The sequence below is a fragment of the Eurosta solidaginis genome, chromosome 5 (assembly GCF_040869045.1).
Source record: "Eurosta solidaginis isolate ZX-2024a chromosome 5, ASM4086904v1, whole genome shotgun sequence".
NCBI classification, from domain to species: domain Eukaryota; kingdom Metazoa; phylum Arthropoda; class Insecta; order Diptera; family Tephritidae; genus Eurosta; species Eurosta solidaginis.
In genome coordinates this window covers 10,103,058-10,124,891 of record NC_090323.1, presented here as the reverse complement: position 1 = coordinate 10,124,891, position 21,834 = coordinate 10,103,058, and the positions used below count along the sequence as shown (strand labels likewise).

The following is a 21,834-nucleotide window of genomic DNA, read 5'->3' as shown; positions in this document are numbered from 1 at the left end:
TCAAAAAAGATCGACAATTTTTGAGCTGCAATAAATAGTTCACATATGGCAAGAATGCGATTCATCATTTCACAGCTGTTTCAGTGAAAACACTGTGTTCGATCAATAACATACATATGTGACGGACTGGCTGTGATCTGCCAATAGAACGATGTAGGTACATATATACTTGGTTAAAATTGTGAGCTTTTGCATATATTGTATGTTTTCCCTGGAGGGTTAGTGTATATACAAATGTACGTAGATACTAAAGTCACACATGGACGGCCCCATTTTACTTACGCCTATTAGCGTGACCATTTGTGTATACATGTATATGCATACATACATATACCATCTACGTATAGTTTCTAATGGCTCAACCATACTGCCAGTTAATCTCATTCATAGAATTCTATTATATTGTATGTTGTACCAAGAATTACATAACTTTGTATAAATATTTACGTTTAGAGTTTTTTTTGACATTAAAAAATTATCGAAGCATTAGGGGTACTAATTGAATTGAATATTTTGTGCTGATACTGAAAAGTTTAATATCTGAATATATTCCGTAATCGCATTGTATTCCAGGGAAGAACAACCCTAATGCAAGTGGTTCAGTACGATCGCATGTTTACATAGTTGGTACTTGTATCTATTTAATCAGCTTCGAACCCGTGAATCAAGTTTGAAGTATGTCAATTGTTTTTAATAATTTGCGGCATGTGAATGTATGCGCATATGTTTGTAAGTGCTTATGTACAGACAGACGCAGTAAATATATTGAACAAATATACTTTTTTTCGATTTAAATATATACCGATTCTCATATTTTCACACTCTGTCCAAGCGTACAAAGATTAGCTTTTCTACAACAAGATATATCGAAATTTAAACTTAAATATTTTTTATTTGCTGATGGTCTTTATAATGTACCCAGCGCATAATAAGCGAAATATTTATTTTTGAATAGCCTGAATCCTGACAATTTTAGACTAGTCCTTTTTGCAATTGAGTTAAAAAAGATTACTTGGTAGAATATTGAAGTGTTTGTAAAACAACAATACCTAATTGAGTTAACCTCACTGGACCAAACTATTTTAAATCGAGTTGATGCATACTTTTATCAATCGATATCATTATTTACAAAACTAACAATATTTTTAGTGATCAAGTATCAAAAAAATCTGTTTATTTTGAAAAGCAGATATACTTACATAAGTTCAACGGCCTTAAGTCAATTGATTATATGACCATTTCAAATAGCCACACTGTCACTTCAAGTTATGTATGACCACATAAACAAATAACGTCAAATTTCAAAGGGTTAACATATCAATGACATTGACATTACGACCATCCTGTCTTTCCGAAACGGTCATAAAGTCAACTCATTTTATAAAGTGGCCATAGGGCCAATTATTTTGTTTCGCACCTCCACATATTAAAATGTTGTATTACAGCTACGTTTTATTGTTTTCGCTATACGCTTTATCAGTAAAATGAAGAGAGATTTTTTTTTCAAATTTTTGTATACCCATGTTTTGGTCCCATTCTAGTAAAAAATCGAAGCTGGCTCATTGTGACCCTCTCTGAGATAAGAAGAACCTTTTCAACGAAAGGTTCAGCAATTATTCTATATTCCGGTCTCATTTAAGTGAAAAATCTGATTCAGTCTACACGTCTAACCTATACTGAAAAAGTCTTCTGCTTTTTGCTAATTTTAAATTGCTATACATGGTTCAGCTCTTTTACCCAAAATCGTCATAAGGTCAAACGGAAATTTTCTGATAAGAAAAGTCATACAATTAATTGTGCTTATAACCATTTGATCCTATGGCCATTTGAAGTGATCATAACGTCAATACATCTTTTGTCCGTTGACCTACTGTCACCCCACCTCAATATCAAATCGATTTGTCTTGACCCAGATAAAATAAAATTTTTGGTCAGAAACCAAGAAAGCATTCCTGTCGGTACCACAATTTGTAAGTTAAGAAAGAAAGAAGGTATATGTACTGGTTTTGAAGAAAGGGAAAGTAAGACTTGATATCCTTTGTCATCTCCCAATTGCCTCAAGCTAACTTGACGAAGAAGTGATTGGCGTACTTTGCTACGAAAGCATTAAAATCGCCTAAGCGGTAGAGTTTATAAGGGTGCGTCGTATAAAATTGTACACTTATATTTCACTTCGGCATAATTTGCTTGTTCATTTTATACAAATTTTCTGAAACAAACTTGTCCGCTTCTCAATTGCAGTTGGGAAAGATGTAGAAATCCGTGACAAGTAACAATTATTCTCTCAGAAGAAGTTTTTTGACCATATTACACCGACAACCTTGAAAAGGTTTTTGCCCGTTTTTCCAAAAGGATCTTCGACCAGCTGTATATACCTTTTTTGATTTCGTTACAATTTTGAAAAACTTATACAAGAACTTAATATTCGATTTTCGCTTTTACCAATTTTTTTTACTGATATTTAAAGGTATGAAGTTAAGTGAAACTTAAGACAAGGATCTGTTTGTTTTTTTTTCTTGGAGACTTAAGGTCGAGGAACCAATTTTAATCAGCGCAGTCCTGGGTCGCCTAAAGTAAATTTTCAGAATTATAGAAACTTTTCCATTCAAAATGTAAATAATTTTTGAGATATAGACTTTGATTTTCCTTATATCACATTGCATTTGTCAAGCCATACTCTGTAAAATTCCAGAAACACAGAATCTCAGCTTCCAACGATAACAGTATCAAAACAAGTAAAGGTATCTAAGTGCGGGTGTAACCGAACATTATATACTCAACGTGAGCTGCAATTGTATATTTCATTTCAGATAAATTACTTTTCTACATAACACGTGGCGGCCACCGTGGTGTGATGATAGCGTGCTCCGCCTACCACACCGTATGCCCTGGGTTCGCACCCCGGGCAAAGCAACATCAAAAATTTTAGAAGTAAGGTTTTAAAATTAGAAGAAAATTTTTCTAAGCGGGGTCGCCCCTCGGCTGTGTTTGGCAAGCGCTCCGGGTGTATTTCTGTCATGAAAAGCTCTCAGTGAAAACTGATCTGCCTTGCAGATGCCGTTCGGAGTCTGCATAAAATATGTAGGTCCCGTCCGGCTAATTTGTAGGGAAAATCAAGAGGAGCACGACGCAAATTGGAAGAGAAGCTCGGCCTTAGATCTCTTCGGAGGTTATCGCGCCTTACATTTATTTTTTTATTTTACATAACACCTGGCACCTCCCGTTTAAGAAAAATTTCTCCCCATTTCCTCTTACAATAAAACTTGATAAGTGAAATATCATTGATTCAAAACTATTTTTTGCTAAGTTATAGCTTATTATTCTAATCTACTACCCTTTTAAACTTGTTTTATATCTAAGTTGCCGTTGTCTTTAACCGATCCCGTCCATTTTTTCTAGAAATATTTTCTGCTATAAGGAAAATATGTGTACACAATTTTATTACGAAACGTTAATTTTTCTTCGAGTTATGGCTCGCGAAACATAGATAATTGCTTAGTCATAAAACGGGCGGTGCCACTCCCATTTTCCAAAATTTTAGTGTTTTCCATATTTGTTGTTATAAATCAACTTGGGAAATGAAATACCATTGATATAAAACTCTTTTTTGCAAAGATATATCTTATTTTATTCGTCCACGACCCTTTTAAAAATCTTTTATATAAAAGTGGGCGTGGTCCTTAACCGATTTCGTTAATTTGTCTTCAAAGCATTCCTTAGAGTAAAGGTAACCTCTCGGCCGAATTTTGTTACGATAGGTTTAACCATTTTTGATTTATGATTAATAATATTTGTAAAATTGATTTTATCACAAGTGGGAGGTGCCACGCCCATTTTAAATTTTTTTTTTTCAAATTTTGATCAAGAGCCTCAATATCAGTCCACACGTCAAATTTCAACATTCTAGGTGTATTATTTACTAGATAATCAGGTTTTTTGTGTTTTCCAAAATGTTATACATATAAAAAGTGGGTGTGGTTATCATCCGATCTCGCTCATTTTCTATAACAATCTATTCTGGGTCTAGGTAAGCTCGTGTACCAAATTTGGTGAAGATATCTCAATATTTACTCAAGTTATCGTGTTAACGGACGGACGGACGGACATGGCTCAATCCAATTTTATTTCGACACTGATGATTTTGATATGTGGAAGTCTATATCTATCTCGATTCCTTTATACCTGTACAACCAACCGTTATCCAATCAAAGTTAATATACTCTGTGTACAAAGCACGCTGAGTATAAAAACGTTGCATTAATAAAACGAAACATGACTCCAATTTCCTTTGTCTTGGTTACTCGACAGATAAGAAATGCCATCAATTATAAACATATCTCTAATATGTACTTAGTCATAATAAATATCTCGATCTGTGGAATCAAACACTTGTCATAGTTTTTGATGCTGTACTAATAATTGGCGTCAAGTGAAAAGGTCTCTTTCTTATCGATAAGTCCCTCTTTATCAACGCTTAGCTAGTAATAGGGGAGATATTGCAAAGAAATATTCTTAGATTGTAAGGATCAAAGATCAATCAACACCGTTGTATTGAAGTAGATTACCAGAAGTGATTTTTCAAGTATTCACTTCGTTTATGTTTAAAAACGCATGTAAGCTATGATATTGATATTTTGCTTTTAAAAAGAAGGCTCCAATGAAACAGAATTATTACTACTTAGTTACAGTTATTTGTCCAAGATTAAGCTGTTCGGAAAAAACTCATTTGTTTCTGTCGTTGTAACAATGAAAAGTTTCTCCCAAAAGTTATAGGTCAATTATTTGGTCGGGGTAGGGGTCAATAGTCTGAAGTTCCGACAGACCCGCAAACATTTATTTCAAATATGAATCACGTATAACGTTACGTGCGAGTTGCAAGAATGATGCCTCAACTCAATACTGAATATATTTCTCGAAGTATTAATATCTTAAGAATTTTATTGCAATAACTGCTGGGTATATAAAGTATTTTAGAAGTATTGCACTTGTTCCAAAATTATCTCTGTACATATTTGAACTATATGTATAAAAATATATTTCAGCTGGCGCTCTTTATTTAAACTGTAACGTGCCAGTGTTAGCATGCGAGTTCGATATTTGAAAGTAAACAAATTGAAAAATGGTAGGAAAAAATTTCACGCACCTGTGGTAGTTCTAAGAAAAAATATTTTAGTTAAGATACGCGGTTCAGAGACGGCACAAAGTTTGAAATATTTACTTTATTAGATTAGATTAGATTAGATTAGATTTATTCATTTTCTTTCAAATCACAATATTTTATACATGTTTACATATATAAAATTGACACATAAATTAATACATTGAAACTGAAAGAAAAGTAAGGCATTCTGCAAAGTTATCTAAAACTTTAGTTTTGAATGCCATTTCAAAATAAATTAATGAATATATACAAATGTGTGTAGGGTGAAAATAGTTAATAATTTATAACCTAAGTGGAAGTTAAAGTACCAAATGCAAAATAAAATGTATAAACAATAGAAAATAACAATGTTGATTTTAAATTACTAAGTGGCAGGTTTCAGCAAAGTTTTGATGTCGTCGTGTGACCGCTGTAATAAAAATGATTTGATATTTTTTAAAAATTCACGCATATTTCTAATGACACGTATAGACACAGGTGGCGTATTGAAAGCTTTACAAGATACGATAGCAAAAAAGTTATTATAATGTGTAGTACGAGATGTAGGAACAACAACAAGTCCGAGTGAGTTTTGCCTCAAATTATAATTATCCGTAACTAGGCTGTGTAAGTACCCAAAACGAATAAAAAATATTTTTAAAGTTTTGTAATAGTACATGTTTTTTACTGGAAGAATTTTCAACTGGTGGAAACGATTTACATTACATATTTTCCTTATGACACATTTTTGAATAGTAAGAAATTGCTGGATTTTACTGTAAGACGCACCACCCCAGCAGCATATGCCACATTGAAGCTTAGAGTGAACCAAAGCGTAATAAAGCGTCTTAAGCGTTGTGTTTGAACATATATTCTTAGACTATAAAAAATAGCGCACAGTAGATCGCATGTATGCCTTCAAGCGGGACATATGTGTTGACCAACTTAAGGATTGGTCCACAGAAACACCCAGATATTGGAAAGTATCAACCCTTTCAATTGTGAAACACTTATCGCTACAATTTGCTTCATGATTAAACGATGTGTCAGAGCACGACATATTGCTCAGAGCGAAACGTCTGCAGTCTTTTTACACAGAACTAAATATCTTGGGCTTTCAGCTCATAAGCGGAGGTTTTTTAAAAAATAATCTGGGCCCGTATCGTGTTATACGATCCGTACGTATAAGTATGTAGTGTCGTAATTTGGTATTGTGAGATCAATGAATGTACGCAAAAAGTTCTCAAAGTCAATTTATTCGATAAAAAGGAATCTTTCGAGTACCCCAGAACCCATTTTATATTCCATATAGGTTTTGACTCCTTACTTCTTGGTGAGATATTCATCATTACGCATCGATATAATTGTGTAACCGCAAAGCTCCTACGTTATACTCGAACGTGCTCAACGCGAACTAATGCTTTCCTGAGAAAAAGCATTGCTGGAAAGTTTAGCGGTTAACCCAATGTTAACTTTCAAATCTACACAAAATGTTTATGGAAATAAGATGACTTGAAGTCGATTCTTATAGCCTCAATTTTTTCCCCCAGAAAATAGCATACTATGTTTTGGGACCGCTTACATATGTGCGTTAATGAAGTGAGCCTGTGTGAAAAGGAAAAATTAATTAGTTTATTAAACGAAATTATTTTCCATCATGTTTCTGTGTGAAATTGGTATTATAATCCCAAAGCGAACAATAAATTTATTTAATGTGTTCGTTTATAATAAGAATTCGAAAATATAATCGATAATATTGATAGGCTTTTCTCAAGTATCGAAAACAATTGACAGTACGAATAACGACAGTTTTCTAATGCCAATAGTTATAATTCAAGCTGCTTGAAAAATTTGGTACTTGAGTATTCCTTTGTTTATATCAGGCATGCTTAACGAACGAAACGATATCATTTCGTTACGATAATCAACGCTAATAAACGAAACGAAGTCACTTCGTTTCGTTTATTAACGTTAAGAACGTCAAATTAACGTTAATTTGACGATCTTAACGTTAATAAACGAAACAAAGCGACTTCGTTTCGTTTATTAGCGTTGATTATCGTAACGAAATGATATCGTTTCGTTCGTTAAGCATGCCTGGTTTATATGACCATTAAGGATGATACTTTTAGCCGAGAGGTTAGGTTAGGTTGAACTGATCTGTCAATAAAGACCTCACAAAGACACTGAGTGTGTCCAAAGTGTTATCAGAATTTGTTTGACAGCCCGGAAGTGGGAAAAAGGTGTATCTTATTTTTTTCTGCAGCGATGAAGACAATCCTCGAAGTTTTTGCGAGCTTCATCGATGTTGATGACCTTTTGATATTTATTGATCATGTACTTTCCGGAAATAGCACCACATAGCATCAGATATTAGCCCGACTATTTCGGGAACTATTTGATATGACCACGTAAACCTTTGAGGTTAGCATACCTCATCCATCCGTAGAGATTTTACGGTCGCGCGATCCTCGGCTGCTAAAAACAGAATATATCACGAGTAGATGAGATTGGAGAAGCTATAAATTGCGCCAGGAAAGGGAGACATAGTGATGCAGGAAAGCGAGAAGAAGTAACTTTTTGTCTTTCGAACTGCCATGCATAAATGCTTCATATGGGCGAGTTCACGCAGAACTCATCGGTACGGTCTAATGTTTTTATGTAGTTTTCTTAAATAAATATATTTATATGTGCTTATACATATATGCATGAATGTATGAATGTATGGACGTCGAAGTAGATTAAATATGTAGCATATGAATAAATTTGTTAACCGCAAATACGGCCGTACACAATGTACGATCATTTTCATATGCTTTGTCAGCCTACCGATAAGAATTCCTCATTTAATATATAACGGTGTATGTATGCACATATAAAGGCAATGTATATGTATGTCATTTTATATATGATGTACATTTCTACAAGCATGTACAAAACAATTTTTATGCAGACTTTTACCGCCTCGAAACGCCAGTTGCTGTTGAAACTTCAGCCCAGTCGGATCACTTGCGCTCCTCCAACCAAGCCCAATGCCGCTGCATGGCACTAGCTATTCGTTCAAGTAATGTAAATATTTATTAAAATCCAAGAAGAAAAACAGCAGAAAACCTAACCAACAATTTGCCTCATCATGTGGCATAAAAAAGGAGAATGATCAAGCAAAAAAAGGAACAGCAAAAAGCAAACACCGCAGTGTTGTTGTTTTTGTTGCTATGCAGTGTTGAAAGGTCAGGTGCTGATAAGTCGTGAATACTGAAAAAAAAATTAACCCGACGTGAAACAACAACAAGTTGTAAAAGCAACAACATCAACAAGCACGTAATAGCAGAGCCAACAAATCAAGAAACCCACAATGATCGCGTCAGATGTATGTATGTATGTATATTTACGCCAACAACAACATACAGCGAAAAAGCAAAAACACCACTTTTGCATTCATTCAGCCGTTGAAATTGTAAAAACGACAATCTTACTTACATATATACAAACAAGTATGTACTATTTATGTTCTTATATGCCCGGCAAGCTAGGCGCGATCATTTCAATGGGTAGAAGCATTTGCCACACTGCCCAAGGCGCGCCGCAACAAGGGGCAAAGGCTGAGGCGATAGACGTTCGTCATGTGGTGTGCAAGGCTGTGATGTGGCAAGGCTTGGAGAAGATTTGTTTAAATAAACATACAGCGCACGTACATACAAAAGACAACAGGAATTGGGTAAGTGTTTTTGCTTTTTTCGTGTTGAAAATACAAAAGTGATTTTTTTTAAAGATTTTTCAACAATTGTATATACCAAAAAAATGAAAAAAAAAATTTTTTTTTGTTTTTTTTTCTTTGTACATTTTCTCCATCAAGACGTGACACTATGTCATGATTGATTAGTGCGTGTTTTTCTTAAATTTATTTTTAGTTTAGCAAATGGAAGAAAGTGTTTTTTTGGATTAGCTCGAAAGTGTTTGCTTTAGCGGCTAAGTGGTTTATGAAATTAAGGGAATTGAGCAAGAAAACGAAAAACTGAAAAGGACTGGAGTGTGACTACTGACAATTGAGAGACCTAGTTGAAATATTATTATAACAATTGCAAGTCAGTGCCAGCATATGAGTGTAAACGTGATAAAATCCAAAATAATTATATCATTTAACAATTTTTTTTTGTTATACCCAATTTCAAAATATTTGTGTGATAGAAACTCTGAAAAAGTCCAATTGTGCAATAATTTGCAGTTATATGATATTTTGCTACATTAAAAACATACATACATATGTATTAACCTGGGTAGATTTGTATGGACGAAAGTTAACCTATATCGCGCCATCGATTTTTCGATAGGATTTGGGCTCAGGGAAAAAAGTTCCACTACGAGCCTGCCAAAAAAATGCAATTTTTCGACGAAAACACTCCCCAAAGCCCAAACAATATTTTTTTTTTTTCCAAAAAACTGTTATCGCCAACGTTTTTACAACGGTTTTTTGAAAAAAAAAAAACAAACTATTTTTTGGGTTTTGGGGAGTGTTTCGGTCGAAAAATTGCATTTTTCGGCATTTTTTTTCCTGAGCCCAAATCCTATCGAAATGCGATATAGGTTAATAAATCGACCCAGTCAAATATGTATGTGTATGTTCTACATCTAACCACAAAACCTAGCCATCTACATTGCATGTGCATGCAAAAGTTCAGTGGCATCAGTTGCAGATTCGTCTCCTAGTTTTGTTGTTGTAAGAAATGCACTTATTTTTAGAAATCTGGTTTCTAACCTGACTTTGCGCTTATCAAGCTTACGATGTACATTTTCTTACCTCGTGTGTTAAAGCAAATACGTACGTAGTCATAGATCAGCTCATACATACAGTCGCCCATAAACAGGGTGGGACAAATTAAAGGTTTTCATTACTCCAAAAAAAATAATTTTCACAATTTTTGGAAAATCACTAATATACGAGTTATAAAGACATCTAGCTCCGTATTCCAATATTAAACCTCGGAAATTCGAGCATTAAACCTCGAAAATTCGAACATGCAATTTCGAAATAAAATTTTTTGTTACTGCAATTTCAACAGTCGAGTTGCCAGTTTAGTTCTTTGCTTTAGCTTTGTTTATTAGTGTTTTAAAAAAACAAAAAACAAAATATCGCACCTTTGATTCACAGCAAGATTCCGTTTACTTGGTGGAAAAGATGACTATTTTTTACAGTTTAGATCGTTAGTCACAGAACTCAGAGAACACATTCCATATTCAAAATTTAAGGAATTTTTATTCATAGTTTGCAAAATATGATAATTTTTCCTACTGGGTAGATTAGGTCATTACTTTTTTAATGACGGTTTGCCAAAGTCTTTTCAGCACTATTTGTATGTAGTATACATAAATGATTGTAACGTATTTATACTTCCGCGGAAATATACATGGCGCTCCATTTGATAAGAATTTGAAATTAGAAATTTTTTTAGTTTTCTCTACCAAGATACGGTTTTGCTAGATATTAACACCTTTTGAAAAGAAAATAGATTCGATTGCTTTGAGTTTTCTTGAAAAGTGGATACTACTTGACAAACGCATTGAACATTTCTTGAGTTGTTTTTTTTTGTATTGAATTTTTCAATTCTAGTGTTTTTGCAAAAATACTACAAAAAAGTTACAGTTACAAAGCCGCCAAAATCAGTATTCGAACATAAAGTTTAGAAAATTCGAATATACAATATCGAAAATCTAATTTTCAGAAAAAGGACATTTGTGCCAAAACAGAATTGCAAATTCCATTCACAAACCTCATAAATACAGTCACCTGGTAACTAACCGATTGTATTCTTAAAGGACCATTGCACATGAAGTAATGAGAGGCACTTATATTTCTTGGCGAAACCAGGGCTCCCTCCCCTGTGCACGTTCGGTAAAAAATCTTTGAAAAGAGGTAGCAGAGGGTGTGTGAGTTTTTTTGAAAGGTGGATACTACTTGACAAACGCATTGAACATTTCTTGAGGTTTCTTTTTGTATTGAATTTTTCAATTCTAGCGATGTGGAAAGCTTTAAGTAAATGTGTTGATATTGAATGTTTTTGCAAAAATACTACAAAAAAAACTACAGTTACAAAGCCGCCAAAATGAGTATTCGAACATAAAGTTTAGAAAATTCGAATATACAATTTCGAAAATCAAATATTTTGTTAGTGTTCCCGGAGTTTATTTGCTTTACCTTAAATATGTAATTTTGATCGTAAATTCCCAAACGCTGTTAATACTTAATGAGATAGGTTCCACAGCCGCCGCAGCATAGTTTTAACCGTACAGTGAGGCGTGGAGTCACTGCTAATACGTAGATGTGAGGAACATTCTATGCTCGTAAAAATTTCAATTGAAAAAAATTAAATAAAATAATAAATAAAAAATTTGAACGATGAAAAAACGGACAGATTTCACTATATTGTTGGTTTGGATTTCAATCGAAAAGATAAGAGTAGGAAAAAGAGCAGAATTTTGAATATTATTGAAATTTTGGGATTTTTCAACTAAACAATATTTCAATGACATTTTACTACTCCTATCTCATTAAAACTAGCCAATTTTATTTTATTTCTTCCATATGCCATAGATTCCGAAAGAATTTTTTTTATATATTCAAAGAAAACTGATAAATTAAACATTGAAAATACATTTTAGATTCGCATTTTCCGATTACTTTAAAGAGCAAATTTTACATTCTTTTTTTGGCCTCATAAATGGCTACCTCGTTTCATAATTCGCGTCGAAGAGCGACACATTTCGCTTGTTTGCATCGAGAACTCACCCATCTGAAATGCGCTAGTCTTCAACGCAAACAAACGAAGTGTGCTAGTCTTCCACGTGAATAGTGATTTGTGTTAGGCTTCCATGGTAGGGCTAGTTTTTAGTTGGAGCTTCATTTCAATAAAATTTTTTTTCACCAAAGACCTCAAATTGACGGTTCCTTTTTGTGTATGTGCGACTGTATGATCAAAAGTGTATATATGTAAGCTTTTGTAAATATAAGAATACTTATCATATACCTATGTATTGTATTTCTTTAACTCACATGCTATTAAAAATTTTCGTGCGACTGTGAAATAATTTGCGCTTAATTCATGAAATTTAAAGCCTTTGTTATCTTTCGGTGTGTGAGAGATAGTTAATTTTTTTCCATAGCTCGGGTATTTGTTGTCCAGCTAACTTCTAAATTGCAAAAGTTTTTGTTTACTCACAAATGTGAAAATTGATCATTCTCAGCAATTCGAGAATGTTTGAAATTCCATAAACTGCTTAACGATTTTTACTTCCTCTGGGTTTGACAACAATAACTAAGGAAATTGTTAATCATACATTTTGTTGAGGCCGTTGATTCAACTCGGTTCGCTTCAAAGTTGGACGTTTTGTTCATATGCATTACAATAACATTTCATTATACAACAGTAAATTTGGCCAAAGATAGCATACATAGCAATTTTGAAAAAAAAGTTGATCTGAGATTTATTGGAGTGGTAGGCAATAGGGTCGTATTCAGATATGTACTTATGTAAATCATTAAATTTTTCCCTCACGCTATTGAATATGAAACATAAGGGTCAAATATTTAAATTTGGGGACAGTATTATTTGCATCAACTTCATCGTAGAAGTCACGATCTATTTAAATTGTCAAACTCTAAAGGTCTCTACTTAGTGAACTTTTAGCAACAGGAAATCGCTGAAAAGCAGAAAAAGGTCCCCCTTCATGTTTGCGTCGAATACATCAAAGTCTAATTTATGCAGCTACAAAAGTTCGCATAAATTTCGTATTCAAATCAATTAAAGTGGCATCACATAAAAATACAATTTCTTTCCTCAATTGAAATTAACACTTGAATAAACCAAAGTTTCAATTGATATTAATTTAGTGCATATTGTTGAATTCTTAATATGCTGGTGTCGAAAATGTTCTTTAATAATGTATGCATGTGAAAGCGATACGGCTAAGAGACCCTGTAGAAAAAAGAAATGTTTTCAGAATCTCTGTGTTTTTCATTTGTTTAGCTGTTTTCTTATCGGTCGTAGTGTGGTAGCCTTTAACTACATAGTTAAGCAGACTTGGGGTCTCATCAGTACTTATAACCCGGGTTTTCAAAAATTTAAAGTGATATGCTGTATTGAACTTTCTCTCTGTGCTCTTCTTTGTTTCAGTATCCTTTTAAACTTTGCTTGTCTTGAGTTCATAATTCATTCTTAGTTTTTGTTACTAAATTTCAAAGTAATTTTAGCTTTTAGATATTACTACAGGCAATTAACAGAAAACGCCTTTTCTTCCAATGCTAATCACCCTGCTTATTCGTTCTCCATTCGTATACCGTTTGATCAGTCTTAGCTTGAGCCCACAGAATGAGCAACTTTAATGCAAAAAGTCTTTTAATTGCTCGACCTTTAATGTTTAAGCTTCCAAAGAATGCTCCCTAAAGCATTCGGAATAGCAACCAATACAATAGGTAACTCTTTCAGCGCAAGTTCAAAACTATCTTTCTCATATCTTTCTCAAATCTCAAGGGTTGTTTCTCACCTTGCGAATCAAAATGTTCTCAACAAAATGCTGTTTCTCAAGTTGAGTAGAAGGTAGTTTACAAGTTGTACTCAAGTGCGATTCTATAATTGGACTCAAAGTTAAAATTTCAATACTGCAGTATTTTCATGAAAATAAAATACAAATGTATAAATGGCTTAATTTATAACGCTTCATCAATTTTTCCAACCACTTGTTAATTTCAATCACAATAATGTTACTTTTAACTTCACCTTAACTCGATGTTTAATGTGAGAATCTCATCTGGAGGAATATGCTGGATATAGATTCGAGAACTATAGATTTTTCAATGATTAAAGGTTTGATTCGAGCTCATTTCTCAAAATTCCATTAACACGGGAACTATAAGTTTCTCAAAATTTATCAAAACTTGGAGAATAATTAGAAAATTATCTTGGAAGAGGACTATACATTTCACAAACTTTCTCAAAGTTTGGACTATGTTTGGGGAATGTTATTGAATGTCAATCTGAGAACTATAAATTTCTCTAAGATTGGTGAAATATTGTTTTCTATGCTTGTTTGTTTAAAAATTCGAGAATTCAAATGCTTATAAAATTTAGATTGAGCGCAAACGATTTAGGGATGTTTTCGCGATATTAAATTAGCCACTAATGTATAAGTTATCGAAATTCTCGTCTTCTCCATATTAATAGAAGTATCGGCTGTCAGCTAAGTACAAGATGTAAAGAAAGTGTAAACAAAAGTTAGCTGGTGTGTGGCTTTTTGTGTATTCGCTGTAGATTCTTGTAATTTTTTCTGCAAAATATTCACACTAATCGATTCAGGGGGTAAGTCACCCTGTGTTGGTGAAAACGAAAATGTCGAATGAAGCTATCTGAAGGATTGCCATTGTCCAGTTAAATGCTAACTTTATAAACGATGTTGAAAATGGCAAATACTGTAAAATGCTTACTTATGCGGCTATTTTTGGAGGTAATTTCCATGCCGGGTTAACTTATAACTACAGCTGAGAAATTTAATATACCACTTCGCTCTTAAGCAAATTTCAAATATTATTAATAATATTATATATAAATATAAATAAATGATAATAAATAATATAATAATAAATAAATATAATATTATATTAAAATTATAATAATAGTAGACATTTCAAATTAAAAATATCATTTAAAATTATGTGGTCGGAATTGACAAATAAGCAGATAATTGTGTCCTGCATTCTGAAATTCATCGTTGGATGCACAAAACCAATTTGCCATTATAAAAATGCAAATCAGATACGGACATCCGGCAACAATTATAAACGAATTCCGATATTAATTTGATATAATAAAAACTCTTTTTTTTTGTAACAGTACAATATATCGCTCATTTGCTGCAACGTCGTCATAATTCAAAAAACATGACTTTTGAGTTAATAATATATAAACGTACCCAATATCATGATCTATGTTGTATAAAAAAATCTTCGTGATCAGTTAAAAATTTAGCACGTGGTATAAAAATGAAAATATACGTTTATATGCGCAACATAAGGCCGTTAAAATCTTTGAATGGCTCTCCTGGAAAATTGTATTTTTTGAGTTATGACGACGTTGCAGCAAATGAGCGATATGTGGAAAAAGTTAATATAACATTTTCCAAACAAATGTCTAAAACCACCTGTTGCGCATATGACATTAACAGGTGGCAAAATTACCCACAGTTATAAGCTCATTATTAGTGATTATGCTAATAGCTTATGACATTCCTACAGGGGTGCGTGCCGTTACAGTGTGAAAAATAAATATTTAATGCGTTATGGTAGGACAAATGATGAAAAGAACTGAAATGAAACGAAATGATTGATGTAATTTAAAATTGAGTTGTTTCACAGTGAAATGGTATAGAACTACTGCTGTGTAAGAAGAGGTCATTGACAGGCAATAAGTGACAGTCAATTTTTTTTGCTGAACTTATATATAGATATGTACAAATAAACGAACAGACATACACACAAGTGCATATATTTCCATATATAGTGTTATGTATGTATATACAGTGGTATTCATTGTAAGTGGGTACGGTACATAGATTCATTCGGTAGATCGTTAGATAGTTAACCGAAAAAAGTGACAGTCATCCGGTGTGGGCATTTGTTGTTTATTTTTTCTTTTTTTATTGTCGACTTATGTACATATCAGCAAGAGATCATAGAGTTGAAAGTGGTTGTTGCTCAACATATTTTTTAAGCTACACTAATCAAAATTTTCTAAAAACAGACATACATACATATCTACTGATCTTAAGCAATTACGTGACAGACATAAAATGTAAGCGCATAGAGAATTTTATGCACATAATTTAAGGTTTTGTTTAAAGGTTTTAATTTTTTCGGTATTTTTTGTGTGTTTTTTTGAGTGGTTTGTGAAAAAACTCAAATCACGCTTCCGTTGAACCTTGCTTGTGAAATTTTTGTAAGTTTTTTATATGCACTTTCCTTTAATGCGCACAGAAACATGGACATAGAGCATTTTTAAGTGAGGGTCTCATGGGGTTATCATTACGTCCGGGCAAACTGATAGCGCTGATAATTTCAAGCGTGTGCTGCATGTGGTTGTATGAAAAACCGATAGCAGCGCATGCGCTTGTTGAAATATGTTTTTGTTATTTTTGCTTTTCACATACGCTTCATATTTTTTTAACGATCTTATGGTTTTGTTTTTCTTATCATTTCCTCTTTTTTTTTATTTTTATTGCTTATGAAATTTATGCTCTTTCTTTGTGTATATGTAATTAAAATTCTGGCGTAGTTTCGTTTGAAATTCATATGGTGGCCTCTTTTGGGCTTCTTTATTTACCTTTGATTTTTTTTTTTTTAACAAATTCTAGTTTTCACTCTGAATACGCTTCCTGATTTTTAATTATTATTTTTTATAAATTTTTTTTTCGCTTATTTTGCAATTCCAGCTAAAGCTTTTATTATATTAAGGTAAAAAGTCTTTTTAAGACTGGAATAACTAAACATAGTCTATTTTTTTCCAACGAAAATTTAACAATTTGAAAGCAGTCTTTTGGACTTTGTTTGTGTGAGTCATGTCAAGTCCGGTTACACCCAGAATTATATAAAAAATTTTGATCACGTAAACTATGTGGTTAACCCATATCGAAATTTCCAAAAACTCTTATTGTTTTTGTTTTTATCCTAGCAGTGAATTCATAATAGCTAAATGAAAATGGAGCTAAGTACGAATTCAATTTTTTTGAAAATATTTTAACAAATATCACCGATTGGTCCAGATTAGTAAAATAATAGCTGCCGACAAATCGGGGTCCCACTGCGAGAACCTACTAAAACTTCATTCAATGCTGAACGGCGGTTTTGTTAGATGTCGTTCGTTATCTCTCAACAAGTGATAGACAAAGTTCATTTGCCCAAGCACTTCGGCCAAATATTACTACGTGTTTGAATGAAATATGGTATGGTTATGTTAGGCTAGAGTGGCCACCAGTGTCAGCACCAATGCACTTAGGTCCATAAAGCTCCCGTTGTGATACCACGTGGATCCCCTACTCAAACCAACAGGTCTATTTAGAAAATCTCAGGAATTTCTTAGGTTCCAAATTAGCCAGATCATTCAGGTCACACGAGCTTAGAGTGATAGCAGAATTCAAGTTTCCTCCATTTCACATCCGCATCCTCAAGGAAAATCCCTTTCATAATGAGCTTACAGGTAGCGAACAGCATACCAAATCTCAAAATTTGGTATACAAAGGAAGAAATAAGCTGGTAAAATCAACCGAATTACGGGTCTATTCAATCAAAAATTCTTTCAATTTTAATTCAACGCAAATAGCTGATGAATCAACTTTGCACAAATTGTTGCTCTCGTTAGCACTCACTATAAATAAAATTAGACACATTCAGTCTTTGTACGATCTTTTTGGGCCCTTTCTGGACGTAAAAACTGACTTATAGGTAATCTTAAGGCAACATATTGAAACTTTTGTCACAGTGACTAAAATATTACAGCAAATCACTGCTACGTAAAAAATGCTGCGACTGAGAAAGTACAGTCACAAATCATGTGCTTCCTAAAAAGTTGTGGGGATTTCCACGAATTATTGTTGGAACGTCTGGCTAAAGAAAAGTTAGCATAGAGATAAAGACCAAAAGTGTGACAGGTATGAAATTACTGATCTCTCTGAAGGCTAAGGTTTGGTGGCTGAGTTAACTTTTTGGTACGCTTAGGCAGAGTTACGTATTTTACTGCACTGAAATCTTAAGAAGACAGTTCTCCTAAACGAACGATATTAGCTTAGTCCACAAAGAATCAACACTTTGACTGATACCAGCAATCCGCAATTTTTGTAAAGTGTGTCAAACATTCAGACTTAAATTTCATTTAATTTCTGAAATTCTTTGCTGATTCAATTACAAGCAAAATATAAATTATATGCAAATAAACAACAAAATATTCAAAAAATAAATACATCGACAATAGTTTGGAGAAAGATATCTACACTTAAGACAATAAACTCAACAAAAAGTCTAAGGAATCATAATCAAAAATAACTCAACTACAAAATCAGCTTATAAATTATGTTAATTTGACTAAGGCGACTGAGACGGCGAACAAACGAATTGAAGAAAACGACAAGTACAATTATGTATGTAGTTGTAAAAAGGACAGGCTAAAGGATCTAAAAAGGCATTTGCTTAATGAAATTATATTTAAATATTAAAAAATTATAGCATACAACTTGGCGCTTGAGCCTGCCACGCGCGCTAAAGCAATCACAGACAATCGACAAACAATGCAAATTTTAAATTTTACAAATCAACAAAATGTATTAAGATGGGGAGGAAGGGAAGGAGGGAAAGAGGGAGAGAGAGGGAGGTAGAAAGAGTGCAGTTTTCAAAGTTAAGAAATTCGTATTGTAGATGATATGATTATGCATATTTCCCACTAGACAACTTGGCAGCTACAACTAAAGCGCAGATTTTCTTATTTGGTATTAGGCTGTCTGCACACATGCGTTTGAGGAAAATATTTTAAAGAAAGTGTGATGCCGTTTTAAGGGGATATTGATATATTATAATTATTTTCTGAATAGGATCAGTCCTGGTTTTAACTTGTATTTAGTTGAAAAACAAAACCTATGGATCGGGCTTTCAAATAAGACGGTAAAAAAAAAGTAATACTCTCTTTGGTGGAAACTTTTGCGAGAAAACCTTAATTGAAAAACCAACACATTTATATTTTTCGACAAAAAAAATTCTCTAATATTTCCTATACAGTGTGTTGTCAGCCTAAACTCCACTTCCGCACACTTACTTCTTGATTTCAATCTTGTAGTAAATATTAAGAAATATTTTGCCTATAATTTTAGTTTTGCGAAGCTTTGAGCAGCAACCACTCTTCATTGAGGTGTTTACCATTTTTGAAGGGCAATGGTTGAGTGTTTTTCCAACATTTTAAGTTTTAACATTTTCTTAACTGTACTATTTGGTTTGAGTACTCACTAATTCGTTAGCATTCCTCGCGCTCACGTGCTTTATATCCTGTACTCAATTTCAACCCAACTGAGTTGCTGAAGTCAAGTGTAGCGCAAATACTTTAAGTTCTTAATGTAATTCGTTTTAATGTAATTTTACTCGACGACTAAGAGTTTAACATTAAGAAGTTGCATTTAAGTGAGTTAAATAATTATGAAGAGTTTTTGGGCAAAGTGTAGTTAATGCAAGGAGCTCATGAAAATGAGATGTACTTGAAGGAGTTTTTAAGATTTGGAAGTGCTTTATTTTAGAGCTGTATAAAACATTTTAAATTTAATAAAAAGAGAATAAGTTATAAGCAATTTAAAATTTTTTTTTTATAATCAGTACCGCGTTATATTCCACTCTTCATATTCGTACTGCAATGATTGTTGGATATTAAACCACAGTTTTTCATTTTCGCTGAAATCAATCTCAGAGGGTATGCCTAGGTGTCCATTATCTCATATAAATACATGACTGGAATTGTGATACACGAAAATTTAACCTGCCTTTCTTGCTTGAATGCTTGAGAATGAAACCGCTGAGTATTTTCTGGGTACCCGCCTTCACTAGCATAAGGTGTTTCTAATGGATGTGTTAAGAGACGAGCACCTGAGATCTTCGCCACCCAAAAATCTGCCTTCGTTTATTGCAATAAAAGCTAAAACATAGCCAAATGTTTTCAGGGAGTACAGTGAGTGTGAAAGTCCTTTGCTGTATGTGAATCCGCTACGATCGGGTACTAGCATGTGCGAACTATTCGTCGGTTCAGCCAGCTTATTTGTGAAGATTAAAAAGGATAAACAGGTGCAAAGGCACAATATAAAATAAGAAATTTCATTCATTCTAAAAGAGGTCGACCTTGGTTGTGTTTATGCCCATACTTGTGATAGATTAAAATGCCCTGCGGCGTGGGTAGGAGGAGTGGTCTGAAGAAAGATGGACTAAGACGGTACTTTACAATATATCCAACCAGAGGTGTACCCAAGAAGGTTCATTAGAATTCCCTGCTCGAAACAATCACCTTGCTAAGCAGGTTCCAAATGGGCTCCAAACTCTTTCTCAGAATATCAATAAGAACTCTCCTTTTCATTGTTTTACAATATATATTAGGCACATAGTAATCTGTAAACATCCTCACACGGTGCATACTAGGACACCTTTTTTTACTAGGTAGACGGAACGCTGCTCACTTTGTAGAAGTGAATATACGTGGTTTGATGGGAAGAAGGCATGCCCTCGATTACATTTTTTTCATGGTTGTTAAGATATTGTTTCAGGACCTTTAATGTTAAGACTGCAAGACATAAAGAAGTTACAAAATATTAATTTCCTGGTATATACAGCTATTGCGAAGTAGATTTTTGAAGCCGAATCTATCTGTCAACAGATGGCACTCTCTTCGTAATTACCTTACCAGTTGTAAGTGAAATCTGTGCGAAATAGAGTTTAAGTGTTGGTCGAAGTTAAGTACTAGTCTGTTGTGACTGGTGTCCTTGTGCCTCACCATAGTGAAATGGTGCATTAGCGCCAATGGCGCTACCCGCCGTATCAAAGCAATGACTCAATGCGGCGCAGACTTCCACAGCATTGATTTGTGCACATGCAAATGTAGCACGTGAGATTAGTTTTCATATTACTTTTCCAGATGTATTTTCGGGTGACCGCAATCTTTCTTGGTTAAAAATAACTCAACATACATACATAGATTACATAAAAATATTTCACTTGTTTGTCATTTATTACATAAGCAATCACTTTTTAAAAATACGACAGCTTCTTGTCGCGATGAATAATTTTTATACTCAGCTCAGCAGAACTCACAGATTATATTAATTTTGTTCGCGTAACGGTACCCCGTAACGGCATAAACTAATCGAGATAGGTATAGACTTCTATATATCAAAATGATCTGGGCGAAAAAAGAAATTCATTTTGCCATGTTCGTCCGTCCGTCCGTCCGTCTCTCCATAACACAATAACTTGAGTAAATATTGAGGTATCTTAATGATACCTTTCAGTTCCTGGGCACACATCTCAGGTCGCCATTTAAAAAGAACGAAATCGGACTAAAACCACGCCCACTTTTTCGATATCGAAAATTTTGAAAAGCCGAAAAAGTGCGATAATTCATTTCCAAAGGCGGATAAAGCGATGGTGGTTTGACCTTATACTTTAAATATATAATTTAAAAGTTTTGCAAGCTGTAATTTGGCAGCTCAGTATGTAATGTTCGGTTACACCCGAACTTAGCCTTCCTTACTTGTTTGTTTATTTCATTATTTACGTTGTTTTAGATATATTGCTATTCTATTCTATATATTGCTATTCTATTCTAAAGTCGGCTTAATAAAAACAAACGTCATTTTCCTGGTGCGGCGCCCGCTGCCTGACTGATCAGCAGCAGGTGTTTGAAAGAAATTACTAAGTATTATTGATAACGGACTCTGAAGCCGCCTTAATTGGGGTAGTGATATCACTTTTATTTATTTCTTCAATATTCTTTTATTCATTTTATAACACTATAAATATTTCTCAGTACTTAAGCGCTACATTGTAGACATTTTTATTGCAACAAATTATGAGTTTGTTATAGCTCAGAATAATAAATTACTATTTTCCAACGGCAGCCTACAATTAATTATAC

The 21,834-nt window shown here is 33.5% G+C and overlaps 1 long non-coding RNA gene across 1 annotated transcript in view; it reads left to right on the top strand.

Moving 5' to 3' along the window:
* The first annotated feature begins 8,070 nt into the window (after positions 1-8,070).
* LOC137252910 (uncharacterized) overlaps positions 8,071-21,834 on the top strand; it is a 36,511-nt gene continuing 22,747 nt past the window's right edge. The window contains exon 1 of the long non-coding RNA XR_010953683.1: positions 8,071-8,858. This is a non-coding gene — a long non-coding RNA (uncharacterized lncRNA). The remainder of the gene's footprint in view (positions 8,859-21,834) is intronic.